This window comes from Stegodyphus dumicola, chromosome 7 (assembly GCF_044657685.1).
Source record: "Stegodyphus dumicola isolate Sdum_Otavi_A_Nest chromosome 7, ASM4465768v1".
NCBI lineage: Eukaryota > Metazoa > Arthropoda > Arachnida > Araneae > Eresidae > Stegodyphus > Stegodyphus dumicola.
The window spans coordinates 59,538,853-59,565,885 of record NC_140774.1 but is presented as its reverse complement, the minus strand read 5'-3'; the positions used below and the strand labels follow the sequence as shown (position 1 = coordinate 59,565,885).

Below are 27,033 nucleotides of genomic sequence, written 5' to 3'. Positions count from 1 at the left end.
GCATTTACAGATGCCAAAAATTCACTAGCTACCGCAACTCTTCTTCGTCACCCAATTCCAGGAGCCAAACTTAGTGTTTGGGTTGATGCCAGTGACCTGGCAGTTGATGGTTCCTTGATGCAACTCAACACAACCAACTGGGAACCGATTGCATTCTTCTCTGTTAAGCTCACCAACAGTCAACAAAAATTCTCCACCTATGATCGAGAACTATTGGCCATTTACACTGCGGTGAAGAGATTCCGGCACATGCTCGAAGGTCGGAACTTTATCATTTTCACTGATCAAAAGCCTCTTATCTACGCCTTTAAGCAAAATTCAGAGAAGTGCAGTCCGCGCCAATGGCGTCGACTTGATTTCATTTCTCAGTTTAGCACTGACATTCGTCATACCAGTGGTGTTAATAATAGCGTTGCAGATGCATTATCCAGAATTGAGATAAACAACATCTCAAATTCCTCATTTCTTGATTTTGAAGCCTTTAGTCACGCTCAGAAAGCTGATGATTTACAAAATCTGCAAAACAGCAATCATTCACTAGAAATAAAGTCCATGCCCAGCCCAGTGTCAGCAACAGAACTCATCTGTGATGTATCAACCGGAATTCCAAGACCTATTGTGCCAGCATCTTTTCGTAAAATAGTGTTTGACCATTTTCAGAACCTCTCGCATCCAGGAACAACAGGATCTTGCAAATTAATTTCTGCTCGCTATGTTTGGCCCAATATGAAAAAGAATATTAAAGACTGGGTAAAAAGTTGTGATGCATGCCAGCGATCCAAAGTTCACAAACACACAAAAACACCTCTGGGTACATTTGCTACACCAGACGCACGATTTTCTCATCTGCATGTGGATTTAATCGGACCCTTGCCTCCTTCAGAGGGCAAAATGTACTGCCTCACCATCATCGACAGGTTCACCAGATGGCCTGAAGTGATACCCATCGTTGATATGACAGCAGCAACAGCATGCAGAGCCTTGTTCGAAGGATGGATATCCCGCTTTGGATGCCCATCTACCATCACCACAGATCAGGGTCGCCAGTTTGAGTCACCTCTGTTCAGTGAGCTCACACAAATTATGGGAACAAGAAGAATTCGTACTACAGCCTTTCATCCCCAAGCAAATGGCTTAGTAGAACGTTTTCACAGAGTCTTGAAAAATTCTTTAAAAGCCCATGAAAACCCAAGATGGACTGAATCATTACCAACAGTTCTCCTTGGCATTCGAGCTGCTGTTAAAACAGACATACAAGCATCAAGTGCTGATCTTGTGTATGGAACTTCACTAAGACTTCCAGCAGATTTATTTTCCCAAAGTGCCCAAAATACAACTCCATCTTATGAGTATGTGCAGAAACTCCAGGCACAAATGCAGCAGTTAAAGCCATTTCCCAACCAAAATCACCAAACAAGAATCTTTGTGCACCCAGAATTGCAAAAGTGTACACATGTTTTCCTTCGTGTGGACAAAATAACACCACCGCTCACTCAACCATATATAGGTCCCCACAAAGTCATAAGTCGAAGCGACAAAGTTATAAAAATATCCATAAATGTCAGGCAAAGCAATGTTTCCCTAGACAGAGTGAAACCTGCATTCATATATAATGATGAAATACAACAAATTCCTCACGAGCATGAACCTAAAGTCCCAGGAAATACTACTGGAAACTCTGTCAACAATTCCAAAACCACAAAATCTGGATGAATTGTGAAATTTAGCAAGAGACTCATCACAGAAATTGGTTAACTTGATCATAATTACTCTTGAGTTACTCGATTTTCAATGTTCATCATATCACAATTATTCTCTACAAATTTCAGAACTGAAAAACCTTTATTTTCATTTATTCATGTCAATTAGATTTAACCTGTATTACTTTATTTTGTTTTCTACTTTTATTTAATTTCATGTATGTAAGTGATTTCAGCAACTGACACAACCCAGCATCCCAATTCCCTTTTGTTTATGCTATGTATGTGTAAATACTGTCGTTCTTTCACTTCGCTTGTTCACTGGGGGGATACTCTTGTTGTGGTTTATCTTATTTGAAAAAGTCTAAAAAAATATCATACCAATTTAACCCCAGAACAGCTGAGAGATGGCAGCATATAATTACAGACCACAAAATTCTATCCCAAGATTCTCAAGGAGAGAGTCAGTCGTCGAACGCGCGCGATGGTGCACGTGTGTAGTTTGGAGGTGAAGATGAAATAAAAATTGTTAGGTTTGAAATGTTGAATCTAATTTGATCTTCCTAAATAATTATCATAGATTCTTAACAGATATTTCACTTGTCACACAGAAAAAGAAAACTCAAAATAATTTTCAATTTTTTTCTTAAAATTATCCATTTGCCTTATAAAATAAATATTTAATTAAACTAAATTTTAAAATTTACATTTCCATGTGCATATTATGAAGATTATTATTATTTTATATATACATACTGTATATATAAAATATGTAGACCCAGATTTAGACTAAGCCTCATATACATTTACTTCTCCCCCCCCATTTCTTCTTTCTTGGTCTTGGTTCAATCCACAGTAAAACTGGCATAAATTTTTTTTTATGCCAGTTTTACTGCATCCTTTCCTTTAAAAGTACATCCTTTCCTCGAGTTTCTAACGACGTTTTGTTCCTAATGACCATTTCCTTGTTGCCCTAAAAATATGCTTATTTTGCTAAATGGTTTATCCAGTTCTAACTGTTTGCATGTATCATATAATAACAGAGCTGTGACAGACACATATACTAGTGTTAAAATATTTTGTTCTTGATGTGAAATGCCATTCATGTTACAATACTGAGGATAATAATAAAATTTACATGTCTTTTTTTTATTATATGCTTGCCTACCTACTGAATTTAATTTTATATTATCATTTTTATTTTTCAAAATTGTATTTTAGAACGCCCCTCTCATTCTTTAACTTCATTTTTCTTTACTTTGAAATTCTTCATTTGAGACATATACAATTTCCTCCAATTTTAGTACAAAATCGAGGGGAAAAAAAAAGTACCTGGAAAATCTCAGTAACGATGGTGAGGTCCAAATTAAGTTAGAAATTAAGCAATTCATTTCACAGCTGCATTTTCAGCAGTGAAATTTCTTTTAAGGGTCAAAAATGTTACAACTATTAGGTGTTTTGTTAGAAAAATTCTGTGCTTTAATAAATAAATGCATTATTTTCTTGACGAAAAGGAATTTCTAATAATGCTTTGTATCCATATTGTTAATTACTGGACATGCATTTGTTTTTTTTATTTAATTCAGTTGGGGAAATATTCAACCACATTTTTCTGTATATCTTGCATAGAGATTGCTCATATTTAGGGTTTTCATAGATGCTAACTCTACTGGTTTTCAATCACGTTACAAAAATCTCCAGTTTTTGAGATTTCATTGTTGACAGCTGTGGATTTTCTTCAGATGAAAAATAGACATTTTTATGACTTTATTGTTTATCAATTATTTTTGTATGCTTTTGTAATTTTTTTATTATTAAAATATTTTCCCTTTTACAAAGTTCTAAACTTTTTCTTTTTTCAGATTCACCTCACCGATGATATCGGAACAACATTATTGATGTTTGTTGTATTCAGATCTGCTTTCGACGAAATAAATTCAGGTAGTGAAAAATATTCATATGCAGATTTATTTACGCTCTTCATAGAACGGGGATGTGACGTTAATGCCACTAGGTTGGGTAGTACTGTTCTTCACTTGGCAGTTATCGAAAAACAAGAAATTTTAGTGCGAAAATTGCTCATTTCTGGAGCTGAAATCGACAGGCGTGATGAGTATGGTTTTACCCCATTGTTCTATGCATGTAGAAGAGGTAGCCAGAGATTTGTGGATTTACTTATAATTGCTGGTGCTAAATTATGCACACAGAATTGGAGAAATAATTTGATAATCTCTGGAAATGAAGAAAGCATTAAGATGCTTATATATATAAATGATAAATCCAAGCAGTGTCATACGCTGGAAAACTTGTGTTACATTAGTATCAGGAAAAGACTTCAGAATGTAGAAAGAGATGCCTTTCAACTGGGTTTACCTCCATTATTAATAAGACGCTTACAACTCAAAGACTGTTCTAATTATGTAGGATGATTATTCTAATTATGTATGATGTACTGAGTTGTAAAGTTTAATAAAGGGTAAAATATTGCTAAGTATGCATTTTCCTTTTTTGAGGGGGCTGAAATAACACTTCTTTTATTATTTTACATTCTTACAATATTTGCTGTCATAATTTATAAAAGTTGCGCTATATCTATAGTATAAACAAGCAAGAAGAAAGGTGTGCATATATCATATGTTAACAACAAAACAATGCACAAATGGAAAAGTTTGTAACCCAATAAAAGCACTTTTGTTATAAATAACACCAAGCAAGAAATAACATTTGCATGGAAGGAAAGCTTTTTTAGAATTATATTTAAATTATCTGCGACAATAAAAGCATGATCAAGTTTTCTTGCCAATTAACAGAACCAGTCCAGTCCTCCTGTATACAGATTTGGGAGATATTTTAAAATTTTATTGCCTTTTAGTCCACTTTCACATTACTTTGATTACCATTAAAAATTAACATGAGTCCGGCCTCTGAAAATTTACATCTTATTCAAAAATTACAAATCTTTGGATAAGATTACAATCACAGATACAAATCTTGTTCAAAGAGTTGAAGTTATATATTTAATTATTTATATGACTTATCGTTATTATCGTTGCTAGAATATTTTATTTTGATAATTATATTTTACTTTTATTGGAGCTGGAATAATGATTGCAGTTTGTGTTTTCCAGCAGTTAATTAATTAAACTAAAAAAGTATTGCTTCTTATCATCTTTCGTTTTTTAATATAACCGTTACATGAAATTAATTCAGTTTCAGAATCCTTACTTCTTCAGAAATATTTGCAAGAAATTTCTGAAACAAAGTATACAAATGATTTCAAATGCTAAAAACTGAAAAATTCGAATAACTAGATAAATAATTATAAAATAATACAGCAAACAATTTTTAATGCCTAATCTTTTATACCTAATTCATTTTTAAAGCATCAACAGTCCAAGTCTTCTCAATTTTACTCACAAGATAAATATGTATTACTATTATTTTGGCGTGTGTTTTGGGGTTTGGCTGTATTATGAAACGCTAATACCACACAACGTAAATTGTTGGTACATCACATGATATTCTTCCGAGATGTGAAGAACACAAGTCCGGCCCACTCAGTCTCTTTCGTGCAAGGTCCAAAGAAGCCACTATTGAGATTGATGGAAGAAATTTTTTTTTTGTTAAAGTATATTTTGCCAAACAGATCTCTTCTAAATATCTGATATCACGTAATAGAAAATAAGGTAGAAAAGAAATCTCATAGTTTTCTGAATAGAAGCTCAACGTTAAGATAGGATAATCATTCTTTTTATAAATAACAGAGGTCGCTTTCAACACAAGTGCCTCAACAAATCACTTTGCTGTTAGTTTTCTATCGCTGATATCTGTCACCGTTTTTCCTTTATACAGAACAACATGTCTCAGGTATTATAATTATGATACTAAAAAGATTTTTTAGAAAGTTTAAGCATTCATCCAATAACCATGTAAATCACAGCTCAAAATAGCTCTTTAAGCTAAATCATTTAATAACAGGTAGCACATTGAAATTCGGACTGTCTCGTTTAACTAACCAAAACCCTCAAGTAACTCGAAACTCTCCTTCCCTCCGAAAAAGCCAACAGTAGAAACATTTCTAAGAAAACGACTCATGTTCCATATACAGAAATTTTGCCTGGGACCTAATAATAATTTAGAGTTGCTCTCTGAGTGTCATGTTTGTTTATACTCTTTTAAATTTTGTTCCACATAAATGTTTCCTCAGAATTGTTACAACATTAAGCATTTCCCCCCCTAACTCTTATTCAGGTTCACTTGGCTCTAGAACTCAACAGCAGAAACTCAGTATAATCACGTATGTGTCAAAGTACTAATTACATCTCACTTGATATGAGCTGGTAAAGCGCGTGGAATGAAACGATATTTAAGATAGTAGGTGCTTGGAAATTTATATCGTTGGTCCTTTGGTATTTAATTAGGAAAATTCTCAAAGATCCATTGTGGAAGTATTTCAGATTACTGAGAATTACCTGCTATGTGCAGTATCCTTATATCTGCATCAAGGTATAAAACAGGCCCTTTAATTTCTCTTTCAAAGTTTCCATGTAAACGTGGATTGCAGATAAAATTCAACTAGTTTCAAAAGAATAAAACTTGCAAATTTATTTTGAGATTAGCGGAAGTACAAGTTGGATTGAGAGCAATGCATCTAACAGCACAGATCTGTAATACCGCTATAATCCTTCTCTAAAAACGATAAAAAAAAGTACAATTCACATTCATACATTTTTCAGTCTGATGCGATATGGAACCCACATAAAAATTTTTGATAGAAAAATAAGCTAATTCTGTTTCATTATATCAGCAACAATGGCACGCAGTTTTGAATGATTTTTGTTTTTCTTATCAAATAGTCCTAAAAGCTTAATTTCCATTCAATATTTCACCTATAATTAATTTTAGTTGATTAAATGTGGCAAAATCTTGACCTTTATTCATCAGAAATTAATAACATGAACAAACAAACATACATTCTTCTTTATATGTATAGATTTTGTAAAACTTACAAATTTTTATTAAAAAACTCCATGATTTGAAAGCGAGCGGTAGCAACACTTCGAAATAAAGCATTTTTATCTCCAAAGCTCGAGACTGTTGCCACTCGGAAAAATGTGTGCGAAAATCAGCGCTTTCAGAGTTTCTAATTAGTATGTCAGCTGATTAAATTCGAAAGAAGATGGGACCAGTCGAAATGGCTTACCACGGATTTTTGGAATCGGGAATAATGTATTTAATGTTTGGCAATTCTATTTTTATTTCATTGTCAAACTTAGAAATTTTTTATTAATAATCTCTAGGATTTGATTGCGAGAGGGTTGCCACTCGGAAATATTAGGGCGAAAATTATCATTTTCCCAAGTTTTTAATTAATATCTCTGATTTTAGCTACTTCATTTTGGAAAAAAGTGGTGGTCGACCTTTGCAAGACCCAGAAAACAATTGTAGAAAGTTTGGTGAGAAACGCACAAATTTTCTTCTTTATATATATAGATGGTGTGAAAACAGAGTTGTTGTGTTATCCAGCTACATTGACCTATGAGCAGCCGTGCAATAATGATGCTGAACACTGGTACTTCGACCTGAGCTCGATTCTAGACAGACGGGCTGATTGCATCGGCGTTTTCATGATTTGTCTACTGTTTAAGGAATATACTAGCTAGTTTCCCTTAAAACTCCTTCCAAGAAGACATTTCCCCTTAGGCAGACAACCCATGCATGCTTTGTCGTAATCAAATAATATACATATTATGTTACACAAATCATTTTGCCAGTGGGTATATTTTTGTCTTAAAGATATAAATTGAACGAATAGAAAACCTCATTACTTGCAACCGTAATGTATAATCAATACATTGTAAATAAAGGTTTCTCTTCGACAGACTTTCTTCAACTACATATAATTAAGTAAATATTTATTTGCTTGTATAATACACTGCTGACAAAAAATTGACAAGAAATGCAATTTTGAACGTTAAATAAGTACTTGAATTTCATTGCCATTGCAGAAAGGAATACTGAAGTATCATACAATATTATCAACGCAACTGGATATTCTTCACAACTACACATCAACAGCATTCAGGGCAGAGATACTTTCTTGATTTGAAAAGATGTGTCAAATAATGTTGCATCTTGAAATTTTCCAAAACAGATAAATACGTCATCTTGAAAGACCCAAATAGAATAAAAGTATTATTTTAAAGCTGAGAAATGTAAACTTAAAGTACATGGGCATTTGGCGTTAAAAACTATAAACGGCGAATCACTTTTCAAATTGTTCCCACCCAATATTATCGCCCTATATTATATTTAAAGAAATTAAATAGTGAAGAATCTGCATAAATGTATGTATATTCCTCGCACTGTAAAATAGCGTAACCTAAAGCCATTGAAATTTGGAATAACGTAATCTTCCATAGAATATGGGCATGTGGAAGCCCTAGTTTGAATTTGAAATTTGTTTTATTATCAATTTCTTGTTCAGAAACACTTCAACGTGTTATTGACCAAAACACTAAACGATTTGAAGCAAGTAGTGGCAACACTGTGCGAAAGAAAAACATTTTTATCTCCAGGGCACGAGACTCTGTATCGAAATTTCTAAAGATATACTCATTTAAAAATTATTTTGTGATATTGCTGTTGAACTGAGTTTCATGGTTTGAATACAAAGAACATGATATTTAAAAAATAAGGAAAACGTTAAAAAAGTAATTTAACGCAATTAAATTTTTAATTAATTTAAAATCTGAAACCTTTGAATTTTTTTTCTTACTGCTTTTAACCTTTTTTCCACTTTTCACTTCACCATATTTCTTCATTCGCCTCATATACTGGTGATTATTTTATTGTCGGCACACATATGCAGTTTCCAGTGACATAATAATTGTTACTAACGCTGAATACTGTAATTTTTTTATTTCATTTTACGTAATATTGACTTTCATAGACTAATATGGTCTTTCGTTGTGTTTTGCATTGGAACGCATATATATTATACGAATCACAGCCAACTTATAAGGAGATTTTGAAGTATAGAAGATATTCCTCGTTGAAATCGTCTCTGTTAAAGACAAGTCTGAAAATGCGAATGTCGTCCGTTTTCAGACATACAAAGATAAATTTTGAAACATTTTAGAAAATTATCGAACAGTTTTGAATCGAGCATGAATAGTTATTCCTATAAGTTATTGTACAAAACTAAGCGGAGAGATTCCAGATGAACGTTGAAATAACCAAAGAAATAGTAGAGCAGGTATTAGTGCAATCGCGATGCGCATGTGAAGGGTCACAGAAATATGGCTCCACACTTAACCATTGCGGTCGCAGTTCAAAGCTGGCTTTCAGCATAATAAACCTCATACAAATGGCAACCACTTCAATCGAAATGAACATTAATTCATTATTTTCTCAAACTTCGAAAGTAACTCAAATTTTATGGGGTCTAATCATTGCCGCTGAATTTATTATAATGTTTTATGTATAAAATGTCAAACAAGTCAGCAAATTAACTCGATGTTGTTGCCATTACTTTAATGTAGGGTTCTTCAACCCGTAGCCCGCTGAAGGTGTTTTAGTGGCCCCACATTTGAATTTGAAGAAACATTGAAGAATTTTTGATTTCAAGAAAACTTGCCTTGTCAGCTTTTTCTCGTAAAAAAAAATTAAATTTAATTAAATCAAAACTAAATTTTCAGCAGTCTTTCTTCACCACAGCGAATAAAGAATATGAAAATAGTGTTCGTGTTAGTTACGTAATAGCAGAAAAATTGCTAAGGGTGGAAAACCATTTTCTTATGGAGAATTTCAAAAGAATGTCTTCAGAGTGCAGTTGATGTACTTTGGCTTTCGAGTCATATCGAATATTAGCTTGTCTGGTGTGACAGTAGCCAAGCGCATATAGGATCTCGCAAGAGATATATTCAGAAAATTAAAATGTAAATGCAAAAAATTTGAGTCTTATTCTGTAGCGATAGATGAATCGACAGATGCAACAATTTAGATATTGCACAAGTAACCATTTTTATTCGTTGCGTTGATAGAGACTTCACAATAGTAGAGGAATAAGCCAGAGTTGTTGCACTTAAAAGTACAATACGAGGAATGGATTTATATTCCAGTCTGACACAAACTTTGGATAAATGTAATGTTGACTTCGGTAATATATCTGCTATAACCACGGATGGTGCTACATCTATGACTGGAGACAAAATGAAATTAAGAACATTACTCATATCTCATATGAAGGCTAGTGGAAATAATACTATGATGATTTTCCACTGCATCATTCTTCAAGAAAATTTGTGCAAGAAGTTATTCTCAAACTTTGAACAATGTGATGAGTGTTGTTGTAAAAGTGGTTAATTTCATTCGGTCTAGAGGACTTAATCACAGGTAATTTGAACAGTTCTTGATTGATTTGGAAGCTGAATATGGTGATGTTGTGTATTATGTGGAAGTACCTTGGTTGAGGCCACTCTTGTTTGATCTTGTCCACTCTTGAAGAAAGATGCTTCAGCGTCTGTTTTGTTTGAAGAGCGAAATTCAACAATTCATGGAATCTAAAGGAAACTCTATTCACGAGTTCAGTGATGAGATATGGTTGAGAGACTTTGCATTTCTTGCAGACATTGCAGGTCATCTCAATGATATGAACTACCGCTTACAGGGAAAAGATCTACCTATATTAATTTAGAAGTCAAACAACGAAAATCAGCGTTATATTTTCAAATATCGCAGGACTAGTTTCGATGGTTTTACCGAACCATCATATTCAGCTGCAAAAGAGCAAATGAACGAGATAAGATATAATGAAAACATAAGACAAGAAAAGCCAGGACAAGAAACAAGCTACTGGCGCCATCTGTTGAAGAAACCAGAACTAAAACATAATTTCTTTAAAGGCTGAAGGCATGTGGATTGGAATCAGGGTCATTAACTAGAACAGAAAGATTTTTTTAATGTGAAATGCCTCTAGAAAATCCAGTTCACCAATGGAAGATGCTTTTTGAATAATTTTGGCAGCAGAAACATTTAAATTGTGATTTTCATACCAACAATGTTGGGCAACAGAAGACTTCTGTGTTTCCTTCTTCCTAACATATGCCTCATGTTCTTTAACGCGAAATTTTAAGGCTCTCTTAGTTTGGGCGATGTAATTTAAACCAAACTGGCAAGGAATCCTATAAATACCCCAGGAATTCATATCCGGAATGGGATCCTTGAGTAAAGAACTCGGAATTTTATTGATCGGAGAATAAATGACCCGAAAGTCAATTTTCTGCAAAATACGTGCAACCTTATAGCCAATTGATGGAAAGAAGGGAATGGCAACGGAATTTTTATAATCTCCTAAAACAAGAATGGGCTTTTTTGTGTGTTGAGATGAGAAGTTTTTAACTGCTTCATTAATAATGTTAGGTGAAAAGCCCCTGTCAATAGCTATCGCTTTTAAATAATTTAGTTCTTCATCAAAGGATAGTTTGGAGGAGCAAACTTGAAGAGCCCGGAAAACATAGGAATAAAATGAAGCTAACTTTTGTTTAGTCGGATGACATGATTTGAAGTGAGGTGGAAGGCTTCAGTAAACCGTAGTACTGAAGATGGATGTGTTTTGCGTGACTAGAGTGTCGAGAAACGGAAGAGATTTTCAAGTCTCAAGTTCAAAAGTGAATTGAATAGCAGGATCAATGGAATTCATTGTTGAAAGAACTTTATTTAAATCATCTTTATTACCTTCAAACAGGGTAAAAGTATCGTCTACTATATTTGTTCGACGTCTTATTGCGTCTTAATTAAAAGATCTACTTGTTCATAATCTTTGTTATATTGTAAAAAGCTTTTAATACAAAATTAATCCTCTGGGAAAGTCAATAGTTAAATAAGAATCCCACTCACTTTTCTAAAATTGGTGGAGTGTGCAAAGAACTCTACAGCGTGGAATACAAATAATTATGTACAATGCATTTCAAATTTCAATTCAAAAGCAGATTTTGTGATTTTCGTAAAAATGAAATTAGATTGTTCTCCTTACCATTTTCAGTAGACGTTGCAAGTGTTTCACCTGAACTTCAATTAGAATTTATAGATTTAGAGTGTGACTGCAGTAAAACACAAGTTTCTTGAAAATCCTACACTAATTAATTTTTATTCGAAGTACGTGACCGAAGACAAGTATCCAGGGAATTCGTAAACATACACACTTCTTGTCTTCTTTCTTTGGCAGTACCTACATATGTGAACAGCTCTGTAGTAAAATTAAAATCCTAAAATCGAAAACAAGAACACGGCTGACAAACAGACATTTGGAGGAAACTCAGCAAGACAGATTAAACCGGATATTGAAGCTCTAATCAAGCAAAAACAACGTCAAATTTTACTTTAAAACTAAAGTATCTACCATATCCCACCAGTAATGTAATTTGTTTTCTTTTTTTATTGTAAATGCATTTTGTAACATCGTTCCATACAATCATCTTTACGCTTTTTTTTTCATAGTTAAAAAAAAGTTCCAAAACGTTTTAATTCAATTTCCATTTGATGTTTTGGTTCCAAAAAGTCATATATATATATATATATATGCAAATCTGTAACACTATATCTTTGGCTAGAATGAGTTATAGTCTTACAAAACAAAGCTCCCTTTTTTATAAATTTTCAGACTACACTATTTTTTTGTCAGACATGTGGCCCGCGGATCTTTATGAATTTATCCATGTGGCTCTCAGGCGTGAAACGTTGAAAACCCCTACTTTAATGGAAACATGAAATAATACAAAATTTTAATTTCTTAAATAAATGTTTGATTTTTCTTATCAGATATCGTAAGTGACAGGCAGTGGCGGCTTGCCATATGGATCAGGCAAATGACTGATTTGCAAGTTCATCATTAGATGTGGGAATTAAAGCAAATATGTGGAAATATATTAGTAATTAATTTATCTAGCTTAATGAGCTGCATGAGGTCTTCAGGTGGAGAGGTAAAGTGTGATATTCTTTGGGGAGGAAATCCCATCAGTCATGAAGTTCGTAATTTCTTGATCCAGAGGGTTGTTAGCTGGAAAAACGTTTGGCTTGAACTGATTTTTGAGAGAGTTGGCAAAAAGCTCTGCTTTTTCTTAATCAGTGCAAGCAGTATTCTTGTTTCTGGCAAATATTTTAAAATTTAATGGGGACAGCTAAAGGTTTTTCTTTGAAAGGAAATATAAGCAGTATTGATATTTGAAATCACTTTCAAACTTCTATAAAGTTAAATGTTTGATATAAACACTCTATTCACTTCTCAACCCGTAGTAAACATGTTTCAGTCAAAGAAAAATAATCTGCAAAATTATTTTAATTGTAGATATTGGAAAAAGTAATTCTTCCATAAAACAAAAAATATTTTAGATTCCCATTTTTAATGACTTTACATGGAAAAGAACATTAACATCTTATAAAAGCATGTCATATATCAGTATAATATAAAAATTCACTTTCCTAGAAGGACATAAAATCTGCAAAAATTTCCAATGCTGTTATTTTATTTATTTTAGATATCATAGACCAAGAAGAAATTGCAGCATCTCAGATGCTCATTTAAATCGTCAAATCGTTTTTCCTAGAGAACTACAGTAGTCCCTGAATACAGTTGCAATACATTTTGCAACTGTATTAAAAAAAAATGGCACTCAAAAGTCAAATTTAGCATCATGTAAAACAAAAAAGTCTGTTTTTAGCATGCAAAAATTCCACAAAAATTCATAAATTCAATTCAACTCAATAGAAAAAGACTTTCATAAAGGATTTAAGAAAAATGTCTTATTTATGCAGTTAGGAAGCATCTTGTGTCAAATCATAGTCCTTTCTCAGCACAAGGGACAAAATTAATTTAATAACAAAGGAATTCTGGAATGCTTGTTGCTAGTTTATGAAAGATTCCCTATTAACGCAATTTGAAATTAACCAGGCCTTTTCTAAAAAGAGTTTGTTATTGAGAAAAGATGGAAAAATTACTATTCCAAACGTTTAGCTTATAAAAGAAAGCTGTTCATGAAAAGTACAAAAAGAAAAAGTTAAAATAAAGTATTAATTTTACCCAGGTCGCTCCTTGGAGGCACATTTTGTGTCTCAGTCCCAACTCGAGGGGACATCGGTGGTGTCTCCTCTGGATCCTCACATCACCTCCTACGCCACCAGGTTTTGAAATGACAGGGAGTCTAACATCCTGCCTGGCCTAAATTACACAGTATTATATTATAATTCGTTTAAACAGAAGAATTTGTAAAGAATACTGTTCAGCAATTGTAAAAACTACAATATGAATTATAATAACATTAATACATACTCTTTTCTTACAGAAATACTCAATGGATCAAGAAAATAGTTAGCATCATAGAAATTAGAGATGAATTTATTAGCCCAAATGGGCCAATAGTCTTGAAATGCAATTTTTATGTTATTTTACTTTAACACATTTACTAGCCTATGGCCATTCGAAAAAATACAAGATAATTATGTTTTAAAGTTATTTGGTCTCCTACTGATGAATAAACTAAGACATTAAGAAACAGATTAATAATATTAATAACAAAGCAATAGATTAATTTTTTTAACTTTTGAATATAATTCAGTTAAATAAAAATTCACAATATAGCTAATTTAAAACATTTAATTCATGCAGAATTATTTATAATATATATTTTCTCCCTTTTTAGGTATAACCATTGTTCCCATGTTAGTCTAAACGCATATTCATCTAGCTGCTAGCACAGACTCTTCATCTAGTAATGCTACCGAATGCCAAAGATTCGTGTTACAATCTCGAAGCATAGGTCACTTCCATAACGTTCAATGAATGGTTTCTAAACATATTTGTCCCAGATGTCAAAAATTATTTAAGTAAAAAGGGATTGCCTTTTAAGACTCTTCTTTTAATTGAAAATGCGACTATTCATCTTCAAGATTTACAACACAAAAAATAGAAATTGTCTTTTTACCCAAAAAATACAACTTCCTTATTACAGCCATTGAATCAAGTAATAATTCCGACTTTTATGACATTGTATATCAAACAAACCTTTGGGTATATTTGAGAAAAAATGGAGAATGATGAATCTCTTACACTTATGGATGGCTTGGAAGAAATTTACAATCTTAGATTGTGTTGGACTGTCATATACTCAGATTAAACAATCAATGCTCAACACATGCTAGAAAGCAATATGGCTGGATGCTGCTAAAGATGAGAATGATAGATTTCCATTAGAGTATGAATATTCTCAGATCACTAAATTGGCCCAAACTATAGGAGGAGAAGGTTTTTGAGGATTTAGCTCAAGCACATATTGAAGAAAAAATGGTTGACGAAGAACTAAATGAGGATGAGTTAACATGATTCCCGAAACAAATAAACATGACGAAGACCAATTCGTACCAGCTGCATTCACAGCTAGAGTCATCAGCGTAGGACTTGAATTGGGAAGAAAATTAGGTATCATTTTTTGCAATATGACGCAAATGTTGAACGAGCTCTTCGATTCCAATAGCAGCTTAGTAAGAGTTTAAATCAATATGAGGATGTTTACAAAGATTTAGGGGAAAAAATGATAGTATTTGTTTATAAAGCATAATTTTAAGTTTTAATATTTTGGCAACATTGATAGTAAATTGTAAAATGAATAAGTTAAAAATGTATCTGGAAGACGGAGAGTTTCATTATAACTTTCAGAACATTAATGTTGTTTAGGCTTAACAAAATCGCCAATTTCTCTAAGAGAAAAATTAGACTTGTATTATAATTAGTGAATATAAATCAGAAAATACGGCATATAATATGATAAATTTGAGTCATACAGAAAAATTAAGTGATGATAATTATTTTATTTGGGCCAACAGAATTGAAAGTGAATTAAAAAGTTTAAAAATATGGAGAAGTATGATAGAAGCTGATGAACCACCAAAACCATATAAAAAGGATGATGTTAATTTCGAAAATGAAATAAAAACTTGGGAAATATGGGATGATAATAACGCGATAGCAAGAAATATAATGAATCAAACTATGACAGCTCCACAAGCGTTAAAACATGCGAATGAAAAGAACGCAAAGAAGTTATGGGAAAAAATCAAAAATGAAATGGCGGCAAGAACAGACATTTCATTCATTTGGTGTATTTAATTATGGCAAAGCACACTAGGGCTATCTGCCTAAGAGGAGGGATGCCTTCGTGGAGAACTTTCTAAGGGAAACTGGCTCGTATACATGTTACACATGGGGAAAACCACGAAAACGCCCATGCAGCCAGCCCGTTCGCGGGATTCGAACCTCGGACCGAACTACCAGTGTTCAGCGACTTTACTGCTCGGCTGCTGGTGGGCCCACAGCAAGAACAGAAGATATTCAAATCAAATGTAGAATAGAATTAGTTCAACTGAAAATGACTCAAAATGAATCAGTAGATGATTATATGAATAGAGCTGTAATTCTAAAGTAAAAGTATTCAAGTTGGAGATGAAATAAGAGATAAAGAATTAATTTACTTCATACTAGAAGGACTTAGAAAGGAATTTGATGTTAAAATTATTAAAAGCAATAAAGAGAAAGATCTAGCTTCAATTAGACAAGCTTTAAAAGAAACAGAAGGAAAAAATAAACAAAGAGGAAAAGAAATAGAAGTAAGTTTTAAGGCAAAAGAAAACTGGATAAAATCGAAATATGAAAGAAGATGCTTTAATTGTGGAAAATTAGGACAATTAATAAAAGAATGTCGAAATAATAATAATATTATAAAATGCTTTTGCTGTGGAAAATTCGGCCACAAATCAACTGAATGTAAAATGAAAACTAAACAAAAACACCGACAGCAGAGAAATGTAACAAATAAAACTTATAGAATGTCAAGGAAAGAGAATATGAATCAGCTACATGCTTATTTGAAGTACCTAAGAAAATAGAAAGCACATATCTTAATCAAGATAGAAATGATGGAAAGAATAAAATAAATGAACAACAGAATAGAAAAATTAAATGGATTATTGATTCAGGAGCCACATCTCACATGGCAACTAATAAAGAAATATTTACTCATTTTAAAGATGAAGAACGACAAATAATGACGGCTGAAAAAGGGGCCATGATCAAATAGAGTTGTATTGGTAACATTAAAATGCAAACTGATAGAAATAAGAACTGATAGAAAATGTTCTGCAAGTACCGAATTTAAGGGAAAATCTGCTGTCAGTATCAAAAATTGTAGATCATGATTTAAAAGTAATTTTTATCAAGAATAAAGCAGAAGTGATCATAAACAGGGAAACATTCTATATATAGCTAACAGAAATGGAAATAAATTTGAAGTTGAAGGAAATATTGTTGAAGAAGCTAAAATTAGTTATGTTAATGATGTACTATGGCATCAGAGACTAGGTCATATAAATTATCAAAGGCTGATAGAAATGAAAAAACACTCATCGGTCATTGGGTTAGAAAATGTAAAAATTTCTGAAAACAATTGTCAACCTTATACATTAGGTAAAATAACACAAACATCTTATAAAAGTGTGAAATTTAAGCAATCTGAAGATATTTTAGAATTATGGCACATAGATTTAGTTGGACCAATTAAGAAATCAATAGATGGAAGCTGTTATTTTTTAACAGTGGTAGATGATTACAGTAATTTCATATTTGTGATAACAATTGAGAAGAAGAGTGAAACTTGAGAAGCTCTAATCAAACTTATCATTCAAGTAGAAAGACATACAGGAAACAAACTAAAAAGAATTCGTAGTGATAATGGTAGTGAGTTTTTAGCTAAAAATATAAGTTTTTTTTTTTTTTTTGAAAAAATGGGAATTAAACATGAACTTACAACGCCTTATACTCTGGAAAGTAACGAAAAAGCTGAAGGTTTTAATCGTACTATAATTGAATCTGCTAGAACTATGTTAATTGATGCAGAATTACCGATAAAATTTTGGTCTGAAAGCGTTAAGGTAGCTGTACATGTGAATAACAGGAGTCACAAAAATGATAAAAGGTTTACACCACATGAACTATATAAAGAACGCAAGCCTAACATTACTTATCTTACAAGATTTGGATGTGAAGCATATGTTCATATAAGACGAGAGAAACATAGAAAGATGGATCTAAAAGCTAAAAAAGGAATTATGATAGGCTATAGCATGAAGAGAAAAGCATACAAAATTTATAGCCCTGAACTAAATAAAATTCAAGAAGTGAGGGATGTAAAATTTGATGAACAGAAACATAGATCACCTTTACTAAAAGAAAATTATTTAAAATTCGATAAAAATAAAATATTAGAAGAACTTATTATTTTTTATAAGGAACAAACTAATGGAAATGTAAATAATTCAGAAATAACTGACAGATACTATAGAGAAGATAATACAACAGATGAAGAAGCTGAGAAAATTTTGCCATCCAACAGTGATGATGAACACGATGATAACAATTCATTGGAAAAGCCAACCGAGTATCCACAAATAAATGAAGAACCTGGAAATGATAGTCATGGAAATTCTGTACAGAAAAGACCAGCACGAACTATGAAGCCCCCAGAAAAATTAAAAGATTCGTGAGAAAAAGTCGGGAGAAATATATTGTAAATCGGATTGGCGGGAGAGCGGTCGAAAATCGGGAGTCTCCCGCCTAAATCGGGAGAGTTGGCAACTCTACATTTCACAAGTGATTTCAATATACACATTCCAAAATTTTCCAAAAAGTTAATGTGCATTGGATGTACACGTATTATGGTGTGTATTTTATAAACTATTTGTTATTCTTACTTATTCATTGCATTAAACAACAGTCTGTTTCTTATTCTATCTTACTGACACACACAGTTATACTTTATATTAGATAATTTTTATTTTTTGCCATTTACTGTTATGTTTAATGTTTATCAAAAGAAGCTTTAATGATATGCATGGACTGGTTAACAGACAAAAGCCCACAAAAAAAAGGCCCACTATGATAATTGACCATGCGACAAATACCCACAGCGATGAAAGCGCACATTGATAAAAGTCCACACAGATATAAGCACACGCCGATAAAAGGGGCTTATTTTTTTATTACTAAATCGTGTATTTATAATTTTAATTATAATAAATGGAGTACTCAAATCTGAATTTCAATGTTTCAAATATATGTCTAGTTTGTATTTTATCATTTCTTTATTTGTTTAATTTATTACATTGAAAGCAAACTTTATACTCTCTGATTAAGTGATTAGCTATAACGTTTGGATGATAAATCTGAAATTGCATTTTATTATTTATTTACTTATTTAACTTTGGTATGAGTATGTGAAAATGAAAAATATCATTGCGGAGTTTCTCACATGCCATTTTTAAGGTAATATGACTGAGATTAAATATAATTATGTTTCATTATTAAAACCATTAACTTTTTAATTAAAAACACTTGAATTTTATTTTTAGTCCAAAGGGATTTGAATCCCGAAGGACTATTAGTTTCGTTTTGGCATTTTGCGTCGGACTCATAAACGTCGGTTCACTTTTCAAACTGTTGCCACAAAATGTTAGAGTCCTGCATTATATTTGAAGAAATTAAATAATGAAAAATCTGCATAAATGTATGTATATTTCTCGTATTGTGATAAAACAATGGTACATAGAGTCATCGAATTTTGAATAACGTAATCCTCCAACGAATATGAGCATGTGGAAGACCAAATTTGAAATTTGAAATTTGTTTTATGATCGATTTCCTATTTTTTAAAACTTTGACGAATTTTTGATTAACAAACTCAAGGATTTCAAAGCGAGCAATGGCAACGTTGTGCAGAAAAAACATTTTTATCTCCAGCGCGTGAGTCTCTGTATCGGAAATTCTAAAGATATGCTCGTTTTAAAACTACGAGTATTTTGCGATATTGCTGTTGCACTGGATCTTATGGTTTAAGTGCGAGGAACATGATATTTGATAAAGAAAGGTAACACACAAAATGTTAAAAAAACTTGGCTAAGAGATACTTTATTCTTTACTTTAGACTGAGCTTATTATCAAAGTTTAAACATATTTCTCACTGAAAGCTTTTTTGAATGTAACAATTATAATTTGGTGATTTTCTAGAAATAGTTTCTTTTCGACTTCAGAATAAATTAAAATTGTCAGCTGACACCCTGTCAAAAAAATGAATTCCAAATGTAACCTCTTAATCTTTAAACTACAGCAATTCGGAATAGTGTTTTTAATTTTTATTTTATTTATTTATTTATTTTGGGTGGGGATGGAACAACTCTCAGAAGTCAGCATATCTACAAATTTAAGTAAAATCATCTCAAACTGTAGTAATAAATATGTAACATTTCATTAGAGATTGGGAAGATTATAAAGAACTATGCATATAATAACATCTAATAAAATTTTGTAACTACATAAATATATATTTATAGAGTCATCAAAGTTCATCGCTTTTAGATTCTAAGTATACATATTATATAAATTCATCATTCATTAATAGTATTATATATAGTAATAGAAAAATAGTATTAATGTTTCAAATTGTAATTTTTTAATAATTTCTCTTGCATTTTCTGTATATTTGTTCAAGATTTATGGATATCAGTTACATAACATGAAAAATACACAGAAACCAGCTAATCTTATATTACAGCTGATTGTGAAGGAACAATTACAGTGCTCTTAATTACAGTTATAGTGCTTTTAAATCTCCCTACGGTAAATAGCTGTTTTCTAGACATTAGATTAAATTAATTCCATTATCCATTAGAAAATAATTACAGTGAATTATATCTATTGAAGACATTTCTAAGAGGTCACCTTTTGAAAGAAACCTGTATTTTTTGTGAACATAAACAAACATTGCCAGTGAATATCACATTTCTAAGATCACCATATCTACAACCAAAATCCTTTAAAACCATGAACGGTTGCGTTATAGAGGGCTCGCTATATTTTTAATAAAACATGTACATCTTCGTTATACACTTGCTACATTTTGATTTTCTGTCAAAGCACAGGAACAGGCGTTCTATTTTTATTTAGAAGTATGTGAAATTGAAAAAAAAGACACTATATGACAAAAATGGAATTACATTCAAACACACACCTCTTGAACACGTCTGAAATTCATTATTCTGCTCAGAATAAATTTATCTAAAGAAAATGTTTAATAAATATTAGAACACAAAGGCTAACTTAGGTCAAAGTAGTAAGGGTCAGTTCGTTTGAATAATATCTTTTCTTAATCATAATGTGACTTTTCGAACATCGAATGAAATGGGAAAGACAGAATAAGTGCGAATGGCAGCAGACGAACGACACTATTTCAAACTCGGCATGAAAAGAGAACGGACGAAATGACACTAAGCCAAGGGAAGGCATGCCTTCGTGGAGGACATTTTAAAGGAAACTCGCTCGTACACATGTTACGCAAGGGGAAAACCACGAAAGTGCCCATGCTGTCAGCCTTTCCATCGGAATTTAAACCCCGGACCGAGCTACCAGTGTTCAGCGTTTTTTAGCATGGAGGTAGGAAAGGGAGGAGGGGCCATTCCGCGGTAGAAGTGAAGCACTGCTTTGAAGCTTGGGTCACCAGACGGGGTGTTCTTTGTTTACATTCAGAAGCTCGCTTGACAAGATTCTGATAGTATTTCGACACACGACAGTTCCATAGAAATCGAAAAAGGGACACTTTCGCATGAAAGAAACATTCATAGTGTGATGGATAATAGCAATTTGTATAGTTTACTGACATTTACGCAAAAATCGCATCTTGGTTATTTTTCGATAACTAACAACAGCGATTTTGATCATGAATTTGTTTTATAAAATTCTAAGCTGTTGCACTACAAAAATATAGATTTTAAGAAAATTGCTAAAAGAGTTCTGCCAAAATTTATTTTCTAGAAGATTTGAAAAGTTTGAAACTTGATGGCTAAATGTAAATATAAAATTATGTATGTTAAAATATTTGTAATTAGGCACATAGGTCAGATTAAGTTTTTATTAAATAGAGTAACGCATGCAAGGGCTATCTGCCTAAAGAGATAGATGCCATCGTGGAGGAATTTTGAAGAAAAACTGACCTTTGAGTGGGTATTAAAAATAATACTTATAATTTTCATTCAAATTATATTCATATATATTTTTTATGTAAAACTTTCGGGTGTATGCTAAATTAGTGTAAATTACTTTACACGAAAAATATAGTGAATGCACAGAAATTAAAGATTTGCACATGCCGGAAATGATAAATAGGAAATATGTATGGGTATTTATGCACGTGCTTGCAAAAAGCATATATCTGCCTTTGACAAAATACTTAAATATTCATTAAATTATTTATAAATGTATTTGAAATGAAGAATTTATTCACTTATTAACAACTGTGAAAGTACTGTGAAGAAATCTAATGATTAAATGTATCTAATTTATAATGATTATAAATGTTATCTAAATATATAATAACTTTAATATTGAATTGTAAACATAAATTGAAATCCTGTTGACAAATACGTTATAAAATTATTTAAGCAAGAATTGTTCGTATTGGAAAGCAATCTGCTAAAAGGTATTGTAAAGCAAATGCTATGAGATGTGCACTTAAGAACGTAATAAAGAGTTTTGGAATATGTATTGTTGAAATGAAGGGTAAAAAAAAAAAAAAAAAAAAAAAAAAAAAAATCTGATAAGTATAATTAAAAGAATTATTCCCTTTTCGCTAATTCCTAATAATTCTCTAATTTAAAATGAACCGAATAGAGCATTAATTATAAATTGACTTACATTTTTCGATTTAAAAGAAGCCAAAAAACCATGTCATATTTAAGAAAGAATTTTAGGAAGAAGCTCTATAAATAGAAAAGAAATAATGCATAATTTTAATATTAATAATACAATAAACTTTGATCTTAATTTTTGTACCTTAACCGAATAAAATCGAATTACCTTAATTTTTTTTCCTAATGTAATTAACGAAAACTTGTGAAAATATTTCATTCAAATTAAACCGTCCTGTGAAAAGTATAGCATTTAATTCAGTTCAGAATGAAATGCTGTTTAAAAATATGTTGTTTTCACATACTTAGGACTCTGAAGTGTTGTAGAAAAAGAAAATATATACATTTATATGTATATTTGCGACGTAATTACAAAATATTTACACCAGAACGCGTCAAATCCCATAGAACTCAATGGTAAATGACCCAATTTTTTGGTCACCACGTAGGGATCGCCGGTGCTTCAGAGCAGGGTACGGAGAAACTTGTTTAGGGTGACTCCATCTTACTTCCTACCTCCATGTTTTTTACCGCTTAGCCGCTGTTGAGCCTTGTGCCTACATGAAAAGCTTGAGAATTGGATGACTGACGCTTGCTTAATGTACAGCTTTTACTCCATTATTTATTAATTTTTATTTGTCTAACTAATTATTTATTTTTTCTGATATTTGAACTTTTTCAAAGGAACAATGTCTAGAAAGTTTTGCGAATCCAAAATAAATGATTAAGTCTTAGATGAGATACGTTCTACCAATCAAAAAATTTTTTTTCACGTTTAGAATGTAACATATGTAAGTTGTTATGCATACTGCTTATCTCAACTATTCTTATCTCAAAAAATGCTCAATTTTTTTTTCTCTTTTGAAATCAATAGAAATTTTTTTTATGAAACTAACCCCAGTAAAACATAGAATTTTATGTTTGAATGTTAGCTTCAAGAATGGAGCTAACAAACAAGTTATAATCCTTCACAGGAGCATGCAAACTGTCAATGACCTTCTGTAAGATTGCTGGTGACTTCTCACTAGTCAAAAGAGTCCGCCAAGCGGTAAAGTCGTGGAACACTGGAAGTTCAGTCAGAGTTTCCAATCCCGCAGACGGGCTGACTGCATGGGCCTTTTCGTAGTTTTCCCCATGTGTAATTTGTACATGAGCCAGTATCTCTTAGAAAGACTTCCACGAAGGCATCCCTCTACTCAGGCAGATAGCTCTCGAGGCTTTGCTGTGCTCACATACACTAAACCAAACCAAACTCACTAATCAACTTGATGTTCAGTAACAATAGAATAAGGTTAAAGGTTGAAACCTTTTATTCAAGAGTACACCTTGTGCTTAACATATAGACTACTGCTTGTGATGTTATGTTACGTAGAAGTAAAGGAGCCACCTAATATTTACCTGAAGTAAGTACACATTAGCTCTAAACACAAACTAGAAAAACAACAACATTCCGGCGTCTTCGAGTCACAATGAAATTGTGACTCCAGCCAACACCGCAAGTTCTGCACCGTCGGGCGTTCAATTAAAATGCATTACATTACATGATATATATAGCGATACATAGTTGTACATGTATATGTTTTATGGCATTATTTATTGTAATAGTACAGGCATCATCTTTCAGGACATTGCATATTGCAGTAGATAAAGGCATGATGTAGATGATGTTCTTTTAGGGCGTGTTTGCAAACATGATCTGTTTACATGAGTGTTTGCTATCAAAATTAAGTTAGCTATAAAATTGTTTACAAAGCTTACTTCATTCTGCATATTTATGCTTACTGCTTACATTTAAATATTGTTGTACAGATGTGCTGATACTTTAGCTACTCAGTATTGACGAATGAGTTGCTAAAGTTTCAGCACAACCATACAACAATACTTAATTGTTGTGTTGATATTTTAACAACTCAATCGACAAAATATTGAGTTGCTAAAGCATCAGCACAACCAATAAACCTAAATTTTCAAGGTAATAAATAGAGGATTTCAAGATTAGCCTAACAGGCCTTTTCAGAAAATTAACTTACTGGTGCACTTAATGCAACGGCTAAACCCTGACAGCAAAAGTTGACATAGCCAATTCTCGCAATTCCTTTCAATCGCAAAAGCTTCGCCATAAATACTCTTCACTCATTTGCATTCTAAACATGTTTACTTACTAACTTATTTACATCCGGGTGAGGAAGCGGAAAGTAGAATTGACAGTACAGGCTGAAATAATACATAACAGGATAGTATTTTCTCCCTCCTTCCAGCATGCCTTCGCGGTGTAATGGTTAGCACACTCGGCGCGTATTCGAGAGGTTCAAGTTAAGAGTCCAGGCAAGCACATTGCTAAATTTTCATATCTCCTGCATGATGCCTGAACTAAAAAAAAGGTGGTGGATGATGATTCTTCTCCACCAAGATTTGACGACTGGGTCCCCTAATACCCAGTGGCCTTTAAAAGGGGGAGTAAATAAGGTATTTTCTCCCTCCTTCTAGAATGCCTTCATGGTGTAACGGTTAGTACAATTGGCTCGTATTCGAAAGATCCAGGCTCGAGTCTCGAAGAGGGCATTGCTTATTTTTCCTTTCTCCCGCATATATATATATATATATATATATAATAATTTATTTCCTAAACAGTATTGATTAATTGATTATATTATCTCCTAAGTTTAATTAAAGTAGAATTATTTTAAAAGCGTGCATCCATACTGGTAAGTTATATTTTGAAAGATGTTTTGAAGTAATTTGAAAGCAAAATGTTAATAATGTTTTAACGGGGACTGGAGTTAAATCATCATGAAGAATAAAATTTCAATTGTAAAAGGAAAAATTAAAACATGTAATCATTGTCATTGATCGGAAATTAGTTGACTTTTCAAGGGGAACAAACCAACTCCCGTTCAATGAACAATAATTGATAAAAATACGTAAATACGAAAGTGTTTCGTCTTTACTCGAGTTATAAGTTAAAGGCAAACCGGCAATTCTAGTCAGGCCAAATATTTCCGCGAATAGAAGGAATTATGAACCAATGCTGATATTCAAAGAACTTATTCTTATGAAGCATTTTAGTCAATTCAATTTGGAGTAAAAATCAATTACTGTAGAGAAATCCTATTTAACTCGAGTAATCGTCCCCGACACTTTCATGTTTATGCATTTGAGTACCAGATTATTTGTAGAAATTAAACATTGGAAATTGTCATTATGAAATCGAATTCAAAGTAAAGTTGAAATAAACATAGAAGATTATAAAAAAAGATAAATAATGCAAAATTTGTAAAAACAAATCAAAGACAATATAAAAATAATATAAAAAATAATATAGAAAATAATATATAATAAGAACAGTGAATGTACAGGAAGATATAAAGGCCAGAAAAGGTATTAAGTAACTTACATTCTTTCTAGTGGGGGAGTTGGCAAAGTGTTCTCTTCGTGTCTGACTCAGAAGTGTAGGGTGTCCGAAAATTCTTAACGGCAGTAGGGGCTTTGAATAATATCAGTCGGTAAAACTTGAAGCAATTTATGGTAGTGGGTGGGACTTGGAATTCTTGAGGGATGTATTTTGTGGAGTTCTTATCTGAGAGACACCATCTGTTAAGATTTTTTTGAAAATACTAGTGAATGGAAATTAATTAATTTCTGGCTAATTGTCGTGTCGCAATGATTAAGAATTTAAGAAAGGAAAAAAGCATTTTCACTGTCCAAGAGCTAATAGACAGTTACTTAATACCTTTTCTGGCCTTTATATCTTCATGTACATTCACTGATCTTATTTATATTATTTTCTATATTATTTTTATATTGTCTTTGATTTGTTTTTACAAATTTTGCATTATTTATCTTTTTTTATAATCTTCTATGTTTATTTCAACTTTACTTTGAATTCGATTTCATAATGACAATTTCCAATGTTTAATTTCTACAAATAATATAGTACTCAAATGCATAAACATCAAAGTGTCAGGGACGATTACTCGAGTTAAATAGGATTTCTCTACAGTAATTGATTTTTACTCCAAATTGAATTGACTAAAATGCTTCATAAGAATAAGTTCTTTGAATATCAGCATTGGTTCATAATTCCTTCTATTCGCGGAAATATTTGGCCTGACTAAAATTGCCGGTTTGGCTTTAACTTATAACTCGAGTAAAGACGAAACGGTTACAGCCGAAAACATCGCGGCAAAAACATCGCGGACGAAAACATCGCGGCAAAAACATCGCGGACGAAAACATCGCGGAGAAAACAACGCAAGGCGAAAACATCGCAGTTCTAAAACATCGTGGTACAAAACATCGTCGTCGAAAATAAAGCGGTTCAAAAACTTCGCAGTTTAAAAATATCGCCGTCGAAAATATCGTGGTAAAAAATAAAGTATCTATTAATCATCGCATGACGATAACATCGCAGACATGCTTTTTTCAGGCTTTAATAACTGTAAATGGATATTCCCATAATGATTTGTGAGCGCAAGTGATGTAAGGAAGGATAATTTTTACTTTCACATTTTTTTATTAACTAATAAATTTTTGCTGAAAAAATAAGCAGGAA

At 32.2% G+C, this 27,033-nt stretch overlaps 2 protein-coding genes across 12 annotated transcripts in view; one reads left to right on the top strand and one right to left on the bottom strand.

The window, feature by feature from the left end:
• The window catches only part of LOC146996201 (uncharacterized), a 186,932-nt gene that overhangs the window by 57,539 nt on the left and 102,360 nt on the right, over nucleotides 1-27,033 (bottom strand). Inside the window, exon 4 of one of the 5 annotated variants that reach the window (XR_015042047.1) lies at nucleotides 13,780-13,917. The exons of the other annotated variants lie outside the window; for them this stretch is intronic. The gene's annotated coding sequence lies outside the window, so the exon portion shown is untranslated. The remainder of the gene's footprint in view (nucleotides 1-13,779; nucleotides 13,918-27,033) is intronic. 5 annotated transcript variants of the gene reach the window in all.
• LOC146996199 (uncharacterized) overlaps nucleotides 19,499-27,033 on the top strand; it is a 231,616-nt gene continuing 224,081 nt past the window's right edge. For 3 of the 7 annotated variants that reach the window (XR_015042042.1, XR_015042045.1, XR_015042046.1), the window contains exon 1: nucleotides 19,512-19,669. The gene's annotated coding sequence lies outside the window, so the exon portion shown is untranslated. Of the gene's footprint in view, nucleotides 19,670-27,033 lie in introns of all 7 variants that reach the window. The other 4 variants (XR_015042043.1, XR_015042044.1, XM_085820307.1 and 1 more) reach the window with 3 other exon arrangements.